Below are 12,628 nucleotides of genomic sequence, written 5' to 3'. Positions count from 1 at the left end.
TTTAAACCTTGCAGTATCTCCTTGTTCTGTTTGAACCATTGCCTCTTGATTTATGTACAGCTTCCTGAGAAGCACAATTAAGTGTTCTGGAATTCCTATTCTTCACAATGTTATCCATAATTTGTTATGATCCACACATTCAAATGCCTTAGCATAGTCAATAAAACACAAGCAAACACTTTTTTGCTTTCAGCCAGGATCCATTTTACATCAGCAATGATATCCCTGGTTCCACGTCCTCATCTGAATCTAGCTTGAATTTCTGGCAGTTCCCTGTTGATGTTCTGTTGCAGCTGCTTTTGAAGAATCTTCGGCAAAATTTTATTTGTATGTGATATTAATGATATTATTTGATAATGCCTGCATTCAGTTGGATCACCTCTCTTTGGAATAGGCATAAATATGTGTCTCTTCCAGTCAGTTGGTCTGTTAGCTCTCTTTGAAATTTTTTGGCATAGACGAGCGAGCGCTTCCAGTGCTGCATCCATTTCTTGAAACATCTCAATTGATATTCCGTCAATTCCTGGAGCCTTTTTTTTTTTTCTTTTGGCCAATGTCTTCAGTGCAACTTGGACTTCTCCCTTCAGTACCATCAGTTCTTGAGCATATGCTACCCCCTGAAATGAGTGAACCTCAACCAATTCTTTTTGGTATACCGACTGTGTATTCCCTCCATCTTCTTTTGATGCTTCCTGTGTTGTTCAGTGTTTTGCCCATAGACTCCTTCACTATAGCAACTCAACGCTTGAATTTTTTATTTTTCAGTTCTTTCAGCTTGGGAAATGCTGAGTGTGTTCTTCCCTTTTGGTTTTCTAACTCCAGGATTTTTGCACCATTCACTATAATATTTTACTTCATTTTCTCAAGCTGCCCTTTGAAATCTTCTGTTCAGCTCTTTTACTCCATCATTTCTTCCATTTGCTTTAGCTACTCGATGTCCAAGAGCAAGTTTCAGGTTCTCTTCTGATATCCATTTTGGTCTTTTCCTTCCTGTCTTTTCAATGACCCCTTGCTTTCTTCATGTCCTTGATATCATTCCACAACTCATCTGGTCTTCAGTCATTAGCGTTCAACGCATCAAATCTGTTCTTGAGATGGTCTCTAAATTCAGGTGGGATATACTCAATGTCTTACTTTGGCTCTCGCGGACTTGTTCTAATTTTTTTCAGCTTCAACCTGAACTTGCATATGAGCAATTGGTGGTCTGTTCTGCAGTCATCTCCTGGCCTAGTACTGACTGATGATATTGAGCTTTCCACAAATGTAGCCAATTTGATTCTTTGTATTCCATCTGGCAAGGTCCATGTGTATAGTTGCCATTTGTGTTGCTGAAAAAAGGTATTTGCAGTGAAGAAGTTGCTGGTCTTGCAAAATTCTACCATGAGATCTGCGGCATGGTTTTTATCACCGAGGCTGTATTTCCCAACTACTGATCCTTCCTCTTTGTTTCCAACTTTTGCATTCCAATCACCAATAATCATCAATGCATCCTGATTGCATTTTCTGTCAACTTCAGACTACAGAAGTTGGTAAAAATCTTCAATTTTGTGTGTAAATTTCAATTTGGTGTATAAATTCAAATAATAGTCATATTATCTTGTCTTCCTTGTAGGTATATATTATCCCATCACTAACAGCCTTGTACTTCAGGATAGATCTTGAAATGTTCTTTTTGACTATGTAGGCAACGCCATTCCGCTTCAAGTTGTCATTCTCAGCATAGTAGACAATATGTTTCTTCAATCCAAAATGGACAATACCAGTCCATTTCAGCTCAATAATGCCTAGTATATCGAAGTTTATGCATTTCGTTTCATTTTTGATTCCCAATTTTCCTAGATTCATACTTTGCATATTCCATGTTCCTATTATTAATGGATGTTTGCAGCTGTTTCTTCTCATTTTGAGTCATGCCACATCAGCAAATGAGGGTCTCGAAAGCTTAACTCCATCCACTTCATTAAGGTCAACTCTACTTTGAAGAAGCAGCTCTTCCCCAGTTGTCTTCTGAGTGCCTTCCAACCTGAGAGGCTCATCTTCTGGGACAAAAGCAGACAATGTTCTGCTGCTGTTCATAAGGTTTTCACTGACCTTTTTTTTTTTTTTCAGAAGTAGACTTCCAGGTCCTTTTTCCTCATCTGTCTTAGTCTGGAAGCTCAGCTGAAACCTGTCCCCACGGTTGACCCTCCTGGTATTTGAATACCAGTGGCATAGCTTCCAGTATCACAACAACATGCAAGCCCCTAGAGTATGACAAACTGACAGATGTGTGAGGGAGATAAATATAGAGAAACCATTATTCATTGGTAGTTACCAGGGAGAGGAGAGGGGATGAGGAAAGTATACTTTATACCATAGAGACTAGTTGTTTTTGATGATGTGAAAAGTGAAATCAAATGTGGATGGAGTAAGCACAGCACAACCAAAGTAAAAATGAGTGTTTGAGCACATATGGATGGGTATAAGCAAACTGGTATAGGAATAGGTACAAGTACGTACATAGGTAAGAACAGATAGAAGTATCTATAAACCTGTTGCCATCGAGTCAATTCCAACTCATAGCGACCCTACCGGGCAGAGTAGAATGGCCCCATAGAGTTTCCAAGGGGCACCTGGTGGATCTGAACTGCCAACCTTTTGATTAGCAGCTGTAGCACTTAACCACTACATTACTATGTATAAATACAAATATGTGAATGCGGGTACATATATTCATCGAAGACACAAATACGGATACTTCTCAGACATAGCTGAACACCTTCCAACATTGGTTTTCTGGGTTTGAAGGCTTAGGACCATAGTCTCATGGAACAGCTCAGCCAACTGGCAAACATAGTTCACAAAAATGGTGATCTGCATCCTAGTGAAGTGAGTAGTGTCTGAGGTCTTAAAAGCTTGCAAGTGGGCATCTAAATGCACAACTAAAGGCCTCTACTTGCCAGGAGCAAAATAGTAAGCAGGTAACCAAAAGCACAAAAAAGAAATAAATCTACACAAGCCACAACCTCATCTACCCTGAGACCAGAAGAACTAGATGATGCCCAGCTACCACCACTAACCATTCTGACCAGGGCCACAATGTCTGCTCCTGGATAGAATGGGAGAAAAATATGGAGCAGAATTCAAATTCTTATTTAAAAAAAAAAAAAAAGTCATACAAACTGGGACAGTAGAAACCAGAGGACTGAGACACTTTTTAAACCTAGAACTGAGCCTATCCCCTGAGATCACCTTTTAATGTAATAACAGAGTGACACAGAAGATAAAGGTATTACCCATAAGATTGGTGCCCTACTTAAAAGCCATCAATATGAGACCAAAAGGCCAATGATTACTCAAAAGAAAAGATAAGAAGATAAGGGAGCAGGGAAACTAGAGTACTGGAAAGTGAGCAAACTGAATACAAAGGTAATGTTGACACATTGTCATAAATCTAAATAATGTCAATGAACAATCTGTGTGGAAATTGTCAAATGGGAGCCTGGCTTGCTGTGTAAATTTTCACTAAAAACTTAATAAAATATTGTTTAAAATAAAATAAAGAGTTAGGTTTATATGTAATGAAACAGAAAAAAAAAAAAAATTCCCAGGCACCAGAATGCTAACCACACCACTTCAATTAATATTATGAAAAAGAAGTGGTAATAAATAATTTTCCTATATCCTAACTGATGATAATTTAGTTGTGGTTAAAACTGGGGACTCAAGAGCTCAACATTGCCGGTCACATGTGTACATACTAGTCCTCGATTAAATCCAAACAGACATGTTATGTTATGTAATGAGTTTGGAAGAACAGCCTGTATCAGGAAGACATCTTCAGGTGATGCTATGACTAGAATACTCTACCAGCCAACCTGTTGCCATCAAGTCGTTTCAACTCATGGAGACTCCATGTGTGTCAGAGTAGAACTATGCTACATAGGATTTTCAATGGCTGATTTTTCAAAAGTAGATTGCTGGGCCTTTCTCCCAAGTGTCTCTGGGTGGAATTGAACCTCTAACCTTTCAGTTAGCAGCCAAGTGTGTTAACAATTTGTACCACCAAGGGATTCCCTGACTCTATATCCATGTCTCCTACTATAGTCTTCCACCTTCTATACAACCTAGTTGCACTAGCCTTCTATTCCTTAGCCCTTTCTTTACCAATTTTTTATTTTAAATATTTTTGATTGCATGTGTTTTCAGTATTGCAATCCATACTTACTAATTGAGTGTGTTTAAATTTTTGGTTGGTAATAAGGATTTTGAGAAATATGGTTTGGTAATACAAGCCACCAATAAGGTGAGTGGCACTCTTGTGCCACAGATCTGTGGTATAACAATATACCAACAAGAACTAAGTAGAGAATTTACTGTGGACAACAGCAACGGGTTTGGTTTCGTTCCATTAGATTACGTGAGGGACCTCTGGTTTTCCAAATATGACACAGAAAAACTAAAATGACCCATCATGTCTCCCTAACTATCACACAGAAAAGCTATAATTACGCTTGCAGCATTATCTCACAGAAATAAAGAAAAAAGACAAAAGTTTACAAAACTAACACATGCAGAAAGCATCACCGAATAGAATGGTCAACCTATACAACAATGAGACTCCAACTCTGGACTGCTGAGCTTCACACATTTTAAAAGGGACCCACCTTGACACTACATGCATTAGAGTCAGAATAACATACTGCCTATGAGGTCCAGAGGCATAAAAAGTGGCTGGTATACCATTAAACCAATAGGAACTAAAGAGTTAGACAAGCTAAGTTGTTCCTACTTTGAGGCTTTTTAACATTTACTCTTTCTTCTTCCCGGTCCTTTGCATAGCTCGTACTTCCATATCTTTGAGATTTCTGTTCAAATGTCACTTAATCTGTGATACCTTCTGTGATCTCCATGTTCAAAACAATTATCTCCACTCCCATCATATCTGTCATATTGTCCTGCTTTGTTTTCTTCATAATACTTCAGAGTACTATACAGTTCACATTATTTACCGATTTATTATATGTTAATTGCCTATCTCCCTTCTTAGAATGTGTAAGATAAATGAGGGCAGGGTCTTGGTCTTATTTACTACAGTGCCCCCTTGTCTATAATAATGCCTGACACGTAGCACAAACTCTATCATTTGTGGTGAAAATATGATTAACTTAGAGCTAGAATGATAAGGGTTTAGGTCCAAACCCTGTGATCTGGGTTATGTGGTCTAAGGTGGACCATTCATCACTTTTATGCTGAGATTTTGAATACTTACGGTATATAAATGAGCTATATGAAAATGTCTTACAAAACATATGGTCCTATGTACTTTAAATTATCTTTGTAATAAGGTTGATATTGGGTAGATGGCTAAACGGGGGGATGGAGAGATAGATACCAAACAAAAAAAAAAACATTGCCATCAAGTTGATTCTAACTCATAGCGACCCTACAGGACAGAGTAGAACTGCTTTATAGGGTTTCTAAGAAGAGGCTGGTGAATTTGAACTGCCGACCTTTTGGTTGCCAGCCAAGCACTTAACCACTACACCACCAGGGCCATGTGGAGAAGTGTTGGATGTGTAGTAAAAACTAAAGTAATGGCAGGCCACTATGTGGCTCACCTACCAATTACATAAATAAAAATTTGTTAGGAAATAATAATAGAAAGGAGTACCTCATCTCTGATAATAATTGTCATAGTTATTGGTGGCTCAGTGGTTAAAGCTCTCAGCTTCTATCCATAAAGCTGGTGGTTCCAACCCACCAGCCACTCCACAGGATAAAGATGTGGCTGTCTAATTCAGTAAAGATTTACAGCCTTGGAATCCCTGTGGGACAGTTCTACTCAGACCTATAGGGTCACTACGAGTTAGAATCGATTTGATGGCAATAGGTTTGGTTTTTTCAGTATTATTTATTGAATGGTAAATACATGCAAGGGATTTAGCTAAATTCTTTATGCACTTCTCTCACTTAATCCCTACGAACAATTTGACAACTTTCTTCCCATTTTACACATAGGGAGACTGATGCAAGTGAGATTAAGTGAATCCTCACTGTCACTCTTTAGTTGCAGAGCAAGGGCTTGAACCAAGTTTGACGACAAAGGCTATGGAGCTCTCAAGCACTGTATGCTGTCTCAGAATCTAAGAAATCTGAAAGTCTCCAAGGAATTCCCCATAGGAGATCCCATGCATTTTTTTTTTTTAACTTGCTGAACGAATGTGTCTGCCTGGGAAATACCTAAAGTGAGCTGGGTTACTTGAAAGAGTTGCTGAAAATAGTAAGATCTAGAGTATCCATTACTGTCGAGTAGATCCTGATTCACAGTGATGCTGTAGGACAGAGTAGACCTCCCTATAGGATTTCCAAGGCTGTAATCTTTGTTTTGGGTTTTTAATTTTTAATCTTTGTTTTGGGTTTTTAATCTTTATGGTAGCAGGCTGCCCCTTCTTTCTCCTGGTGGGTTCGAACTGCCAACCTTTCGTTTAGCAGTTATTCCCTTAACAACTCCACCACCAGGGTTCCTTAAGATCTAGAGCACAGTCATAGAATTTGAAAAGAAAAAAGCCATTCAAAACTTCAATTTTCCTCTTTTCCTTTATGAATAATTACAAACACCCACAGAGACATTTTGCATTTAATTAATCTTTGTCTCCTCCTCCTCTTCTCCCTGCTCTTCCTCCTCCTCCAACCTTCCCCTTTTCTCTCTTCTTCTCCTTTCCCCTCCTTGCCTCTCTTTTTCACTTTCTCTTCTCCTTCTTCCTTTTATTTTTGGCTTCTCTTGGATTATTTTTCTGTTTTCACCTTTTCAGAGATCCCACTCATGCCCATGGTTTGAATACCAAATCTAATATGAGCATTCTCCATCACCTTGAGGCTGTCTTCTGTGATCTACAAAATTTACCAATATACCCACAAATAACTATGCATAATGCCCATGTCACTGTAAATTTGCTGCTTGTAAAGCCCAGTCTATTAAGATAGTCCTTTACTGAGTACACTTTCATCCACGGACAAATCTAAGTCCTATTCACCCAGAAAAGCTGCACTGAGAAAATAAGTGTATTGCAAGCACTAGATCAGTAGTGGATTCTGCAGCTACATAGAGACCCTGCAATCTGTGTAACAGCACATTGGCCTGGAGCTAGGTGACCTGGAGTCTGATTCTAGATCTAGCTGTGTGATGGTGACGAGTCACAGAAATTATCCCGTCTCATTTGAGTGTAGGGTATCAGGAAAATGATAAAGTCACATTTCCCTCTGAACATCCCCCCCAAAAGAAAAACATTGCTGTCTAGTTGTTTCTGACTCATAGGGACCCTATAGGACAGAGTAAAACTGTCCCAGAGGGTTTCCAAGGCTCTAATCTTGACAGACAGACTGCCACATCTTTCTCCCGAGGAGTGGCTGGTCGTTTGAACCACCAGTCTCTCAGTTAGCAGCCAGGTACTTAACCACTGCATCACCAAGGCCTGGAAATAGTCTCTGCGTTTTAAGATGTATGTGATTAGACTGATCCCACCTGAATAATGCGGGGTACTCTCCCATTTAAGCATCCTTAATTGAGCAGTCTCAACGCAGACCTCTAAAGCAACTTTTGAAGTTTCTTCAGCCTCACAGCAATTTCCTGCCCTCTGTTCTTGATCCTTTTCATCTGCTTCCTGAAGTGGTCACTGACCTCAGGGTCCACCCTGAGTCAGGCTTTACCCCTTTAAGGTATAACAGAGTCGCTCTAGATTGAGTCTGAATAATGTTGTATTTTTACTATTCATTTATTTCAATATATCAGGTTTTCCTGGATGACCAAATGGAGATAAGTGGGCTACAATGTCAACACAATGAATGTTAAGTGTTGGAGGGAGGTCATAAGAGATGTGTTGCAGGGTTCTGTCTTCCCTAGTGTAAATGATTTCTATCAAAAACCTACATTAAAAGAAATTAGAAGTCATGAAATGAGAGGTAAATTTTTCTTTGATGTAATGAATTGCAGGAAAGAATCAATACCCAGAAAGAGTTCAGTAGTATGGAACTTCGGCCATATTCTTCAGCATAAAATGTAACAGTAATAAAGTTCTATACTCAAATCCAAAAAACTAGCTAAACAAAACTTAAAATGGGAACTTAACACAGTAACGGTCTTGCAAGTTGTGTGTGTGTGTGTATATATATACATATATATATACACACGTATATACATATACATGTCTGTATATTTGCATATAAAAAAACAAACCCATTGCCATCGAGTTGATTCTGACACACAGCAACCATATATACATATATATATATGTATACACACACACATATGTTGTTGTTGTTAGGTGCCATTGAATTGTTTACAACTCATAGCGATCCTATGTACAACAGAACAAAACGCTGCCCGGTCCTGCACCATGCCCACAATCATCGTTATGCTTGAACCCACTGCTGCAGCCACTGTGTCAATCCATCTCGTTGAGGGTTTTCCTCTTTTTCTTTGACACTGTGCTTTACCAAGCACGATGTCCTTCTCCAAGGACTGATCTCTCCTGATAACATGTCCAAAGTGTGTAAGATGTAGTCTCACCATCCTTGCTTCTAAGAAGCATTCTCATTGTGCTTTTTCCAAGACAGATTTGTTTGTTCTTTTGGTAGTCCATGGCATATTCAATATTCTTCGCCAACACCACAATTCAAAGGTTTCAATTATTCTTTGTTATTGCTTATTCATTGCCCAGCTTTAGCATGCATATGATGGTACTGAAAATACCATGGCTTGAATCAGGCAGACCTTAATCTTCAACGTGACATCTTTGTTTTTCAACACTTTAAAGAGGTCTTTTGCAGCAAATTTTCCCAATGCAATGCATCTTTTGATTTATTGACTGCTGCTTCCATGGATGTTGATTGTGGATCCAAGTAAAATGAAATCCTTGACAACTTCAATCTTTTCTACATTTATCATGATGTTGCTTGTGGGTCCGCTCATAAGGATTTTTGTGCAATCCATGCTGAAGGCTTGGTCTTTGATCTTCATCTGTAAGTGTTTTAAGTCCTCTTCACTTTCAAGGAAGCAAGGTTGTGAACAATGCAGGTTGTTAATGAGTCTTCTACCAATCCTGATGCACTGTTCTTCTTCATATGGTCCAACTTCTCGGTTTATTTGCTCAGCATACAAATTGAATAGGTATGGTGAAATATCTCTCTCTCTATATATATATATGTTGTTGTTAGGTGCCATCGAGTTGGCTCCAATTCATAGTGACCCTATGCACAACAGAACGAAACACTGCCCAGTCCTGAGCCATCCTTACAATCGTTGTTATGCTTGAGCTCATTCCTGCAGCCACTGTGTCAATCCACCTCGGTGAGGGTCTTCCTCTTTTCTGCTGACCCTGTACTCTGCCAAGCATGATGTCCTTCTCCAGGGACTGATCCCTCTTGACAACATGTCCAAAGTATGTAAGACTCAGTCTCGCCATCCTTGCTTCTAAGGAGCATTCTAGTTGTACTTCTTCCAAGACAGATTTGTTCGTTCTTTTGGCAGTCCATGGTATATTCAATATTCTTCGCCAACACCACAATTCAAAGGCGTCAATTCTTCTTCGGTCTTCCTTATTCATTGTCCAGCTTTCACATGCATATGATGTGATTGAAAATACCATGGCTAGGGTCAGGCGCACCTTAGTCTTCAAGGTGATATCTTTGCTCTTCAACACTTTGAAGAGATCGTTTGCAGCAGGTTTCCCAATGGAATGCGTCTTTTGATTTTTTGACTGCTGCTTCCATGGCTGTTGATTGTGGATCCAAGTCAAATGAAATCCTTGACAACTTCAATCTTTTCTCTGTTTGTCATGATGTTGCTCATTGGTCCAGTTGTGAGGATTTTTGTTTTCTTTATGTTGAGGTGTAATCCATACTGAAGGCTGTGGTCTTTGATCTTCATTAATAAGTGCTTCAAGTCCTCTTCACTTTCAGCAAGCAAGGTTGTGTCATCTGTATAACGTAGGTTGTTAATGAGTCTTCCTCCAATCCTGGTGCCCCATTCTTCTTCATATAGTCCAGCTTCTTGGATTATTTGCTCAGCATACAGATTGAATAGGTAGGGTGAAAGAATACAACCCTGACGCACACCTTTCCTGACTTTAAACCAATCAGTATCCCCCTGTTCTGTCTGAACAACTGCCTCTTGATCTACATAAAGGTTCCTCATGAGCACAATTAAGAGTTCTGGAATTTCCATTCTTCTCAATGTTATCCCTAATTTGTTATGATCCACACAGTCGAATGCCTTTGCATAGTCAATAAAACACAGGTAGACATCCTTCTGGTATTCTCTGCTTTCAGCCAGGATCCATCTGACATCAGCAATGATATCCTTGGTTCCACGTCCTCTTCTGAAGCCAGCCTGAATTTCTGGCAGTTCCCTGTTGATATATTGCTGCAGCCGTTTTTGAATGATCTTCATCAAAATTTTGCTTGCGTGTGATATTAATGATATTGTTCTATAATTTCCACATTCGGTTGGATCACCTTTCTTGGGAATAGGCATAAATAAGGATCTCTTCCAGTCAGTTGGCCAGGAAGCTATCTTCCATATTTCTTGGCATAGACGAGTGAGCACTTCCAGCGCTGCATCTGTTTGTTGAAACATCTCAGTTGATATTCCATCAATTCCTGGAGCCTTGCTTTTTGCCAATGCCTTCAGAGCAGCTTGGACTTCTTCCTTCAGTACCATCGGTTCCTGATCATATGCCACCTCTTGAAATGGTTGAACATCGACTAATTCTTTTTGGTATAATGACTCTGTGTATTCCTTCCATCTTCTTTTGATGCTTCCTGTGTCGTTTAATATTTTCCCCATAGAACTCTTCATTATTGGAACTCGAGGTTTGAATTTTTTTTCTCCAGTTCTTTCATTTTGAGAAACGCCGAGCGTGTTCTTCCCTTTTGGTTTTTCATCTCCAGCTCTTTGCACATGTTATTATAATACTTTACTTTATATGTGTGTATACACATACATAAAATGTATATGTAAATGTATAAATATATTCAAGTCTATTTATGTAGATGTATATGCATATAAAAAATTTTTTTATATGTATATGTAGGTATATAAATATGTTCAAGTCTATTTATGTAAATATAAGTCACTATGTAAGTCACAAGCTATTTTGCCAATACATTTATTTATGTCTATCTATTTATGTAGATATAGACAGATAGATGATTCAGGAAAGGTACCTAAACTAGGAAAAAGAATCCCACACTGGAATATTGCCGTTTGTTCCGGAGTCATTTTAAGGGAAAGCAACTGAAACTTTGGAGAAAACTTAGGAGAAATGACCAAAAGAGTGAATGAATTTTAAAACCATTTGATATGAGGAACATTAAAGTTACTGGCAATTTTTAGATTTAAGGAACAAAAATTTAGATAATATTTGAAGACTTTCACATTCGTAGAAGAGGAATTGTTTGAGAGTTAAAAAAAAAAAAAAAACTAGTGTAAGAAATAAAGATTTTAGCCAAACATGGGAAAACATACTTAATAGAGGAATTTTTGAGTGGAATGGTTTGCCAAATGAAAAAGATATAGGAGACATGGATAGAAATTTAGGATACTCTAACATCTAAGAAGCTGAAATGGAAAAACAGACTGTGAAGGAGAAGACAGAAAAACGAGAAAGATGATAGTGATGTCAGAGACAAAGGGAGAGCGAAAGAATGAGTTTCAGAGTGGAGTGGCCAAAAGATTTTAATGCCTGGAATTCCATAGTAGCTTCCTAACTGGTCTCTTTATTTAAAACTGCAACCTACCCTCTAACCCCCACTGTTGGTACCAATTTTCAAAGCATGTGCTTTTCTTGAGTAGCATTCTTCAGTCCAAATAAGATTATTTTTTGTGGAAGATGCTGTAGGTAGGATTCAGGTGACACTTCTGGGGATACTTTAAACTTTAAGACTCTATCATTCCACAAAAATTATATGGGAGACAAAGATTACCTATAAGGAGACATCTTACCCTAAAAATCCAATGTTTCCATAATCTGGTGGCTGTCTCTACTTCTTTTTGCTCTGAGCAAACAATTCAAGAGACTTCCTTGTTCACTCATTTAAACAAAACTCAAGAGCTTGACATTGGGAACATCCTATTTTCCATTAGACTTCATCTCATCCTATTCCTCAATCTTTCACTCCTGACCAGAAGCTTTCCTTACTGTTTTCTACGCAAGATTTTTTTCTATTTCTATAATGACTCTGATTGCCGGAGTATGGAATGTTCTTTCCTGTTTTCCCAACAATTCAATTCCTAGCCCAAGACTTTTCTTGGACCATATATCTTTCATAGACTTTTATCTTCATGGAGAGTGTCACTTATTCTAAATTTTTACAGTGTAAAACCTCTGCATTAGATTTGAGCCCTTGTTCAGATATTGCTTTGAGTTCTCTGGTTATTTCACATATTTAGTGCTCTGAAATTCTATTTAGATGGCTAAATTCTTCAAGCACAGATTCATTTTTTTGCATTCCCCTCAGCAGCAGCCATTGTTACTTGAGGCATGCTTATTAAACACACAGTGAATGAATAAATGGATGAATTGAAGAGCAGTTTCTCTACATCACTTGTCACAAAATTTGATATTTTTCCTCCTTGAACTCACATTTT

The sequence above is a fragment of the Elephas maximus genome, chromosome 8 (assembly GCF_024166365.1).
Source record: "Elephas maximus indicus isolate mEleMax1 chromosome 8, mEleMax1 primary haplotype, whole genome shotgun sequence".
NCBI classification, from domain to species: domain Eukaryota; kingdom Metazoa; phylum Chordata; class Mammalia; order Proboscidea; family Elephantidae; genus Elephas; species Elephas maximus.
This window is presented reverse-complemented; position numbering follows the sequence as displayed.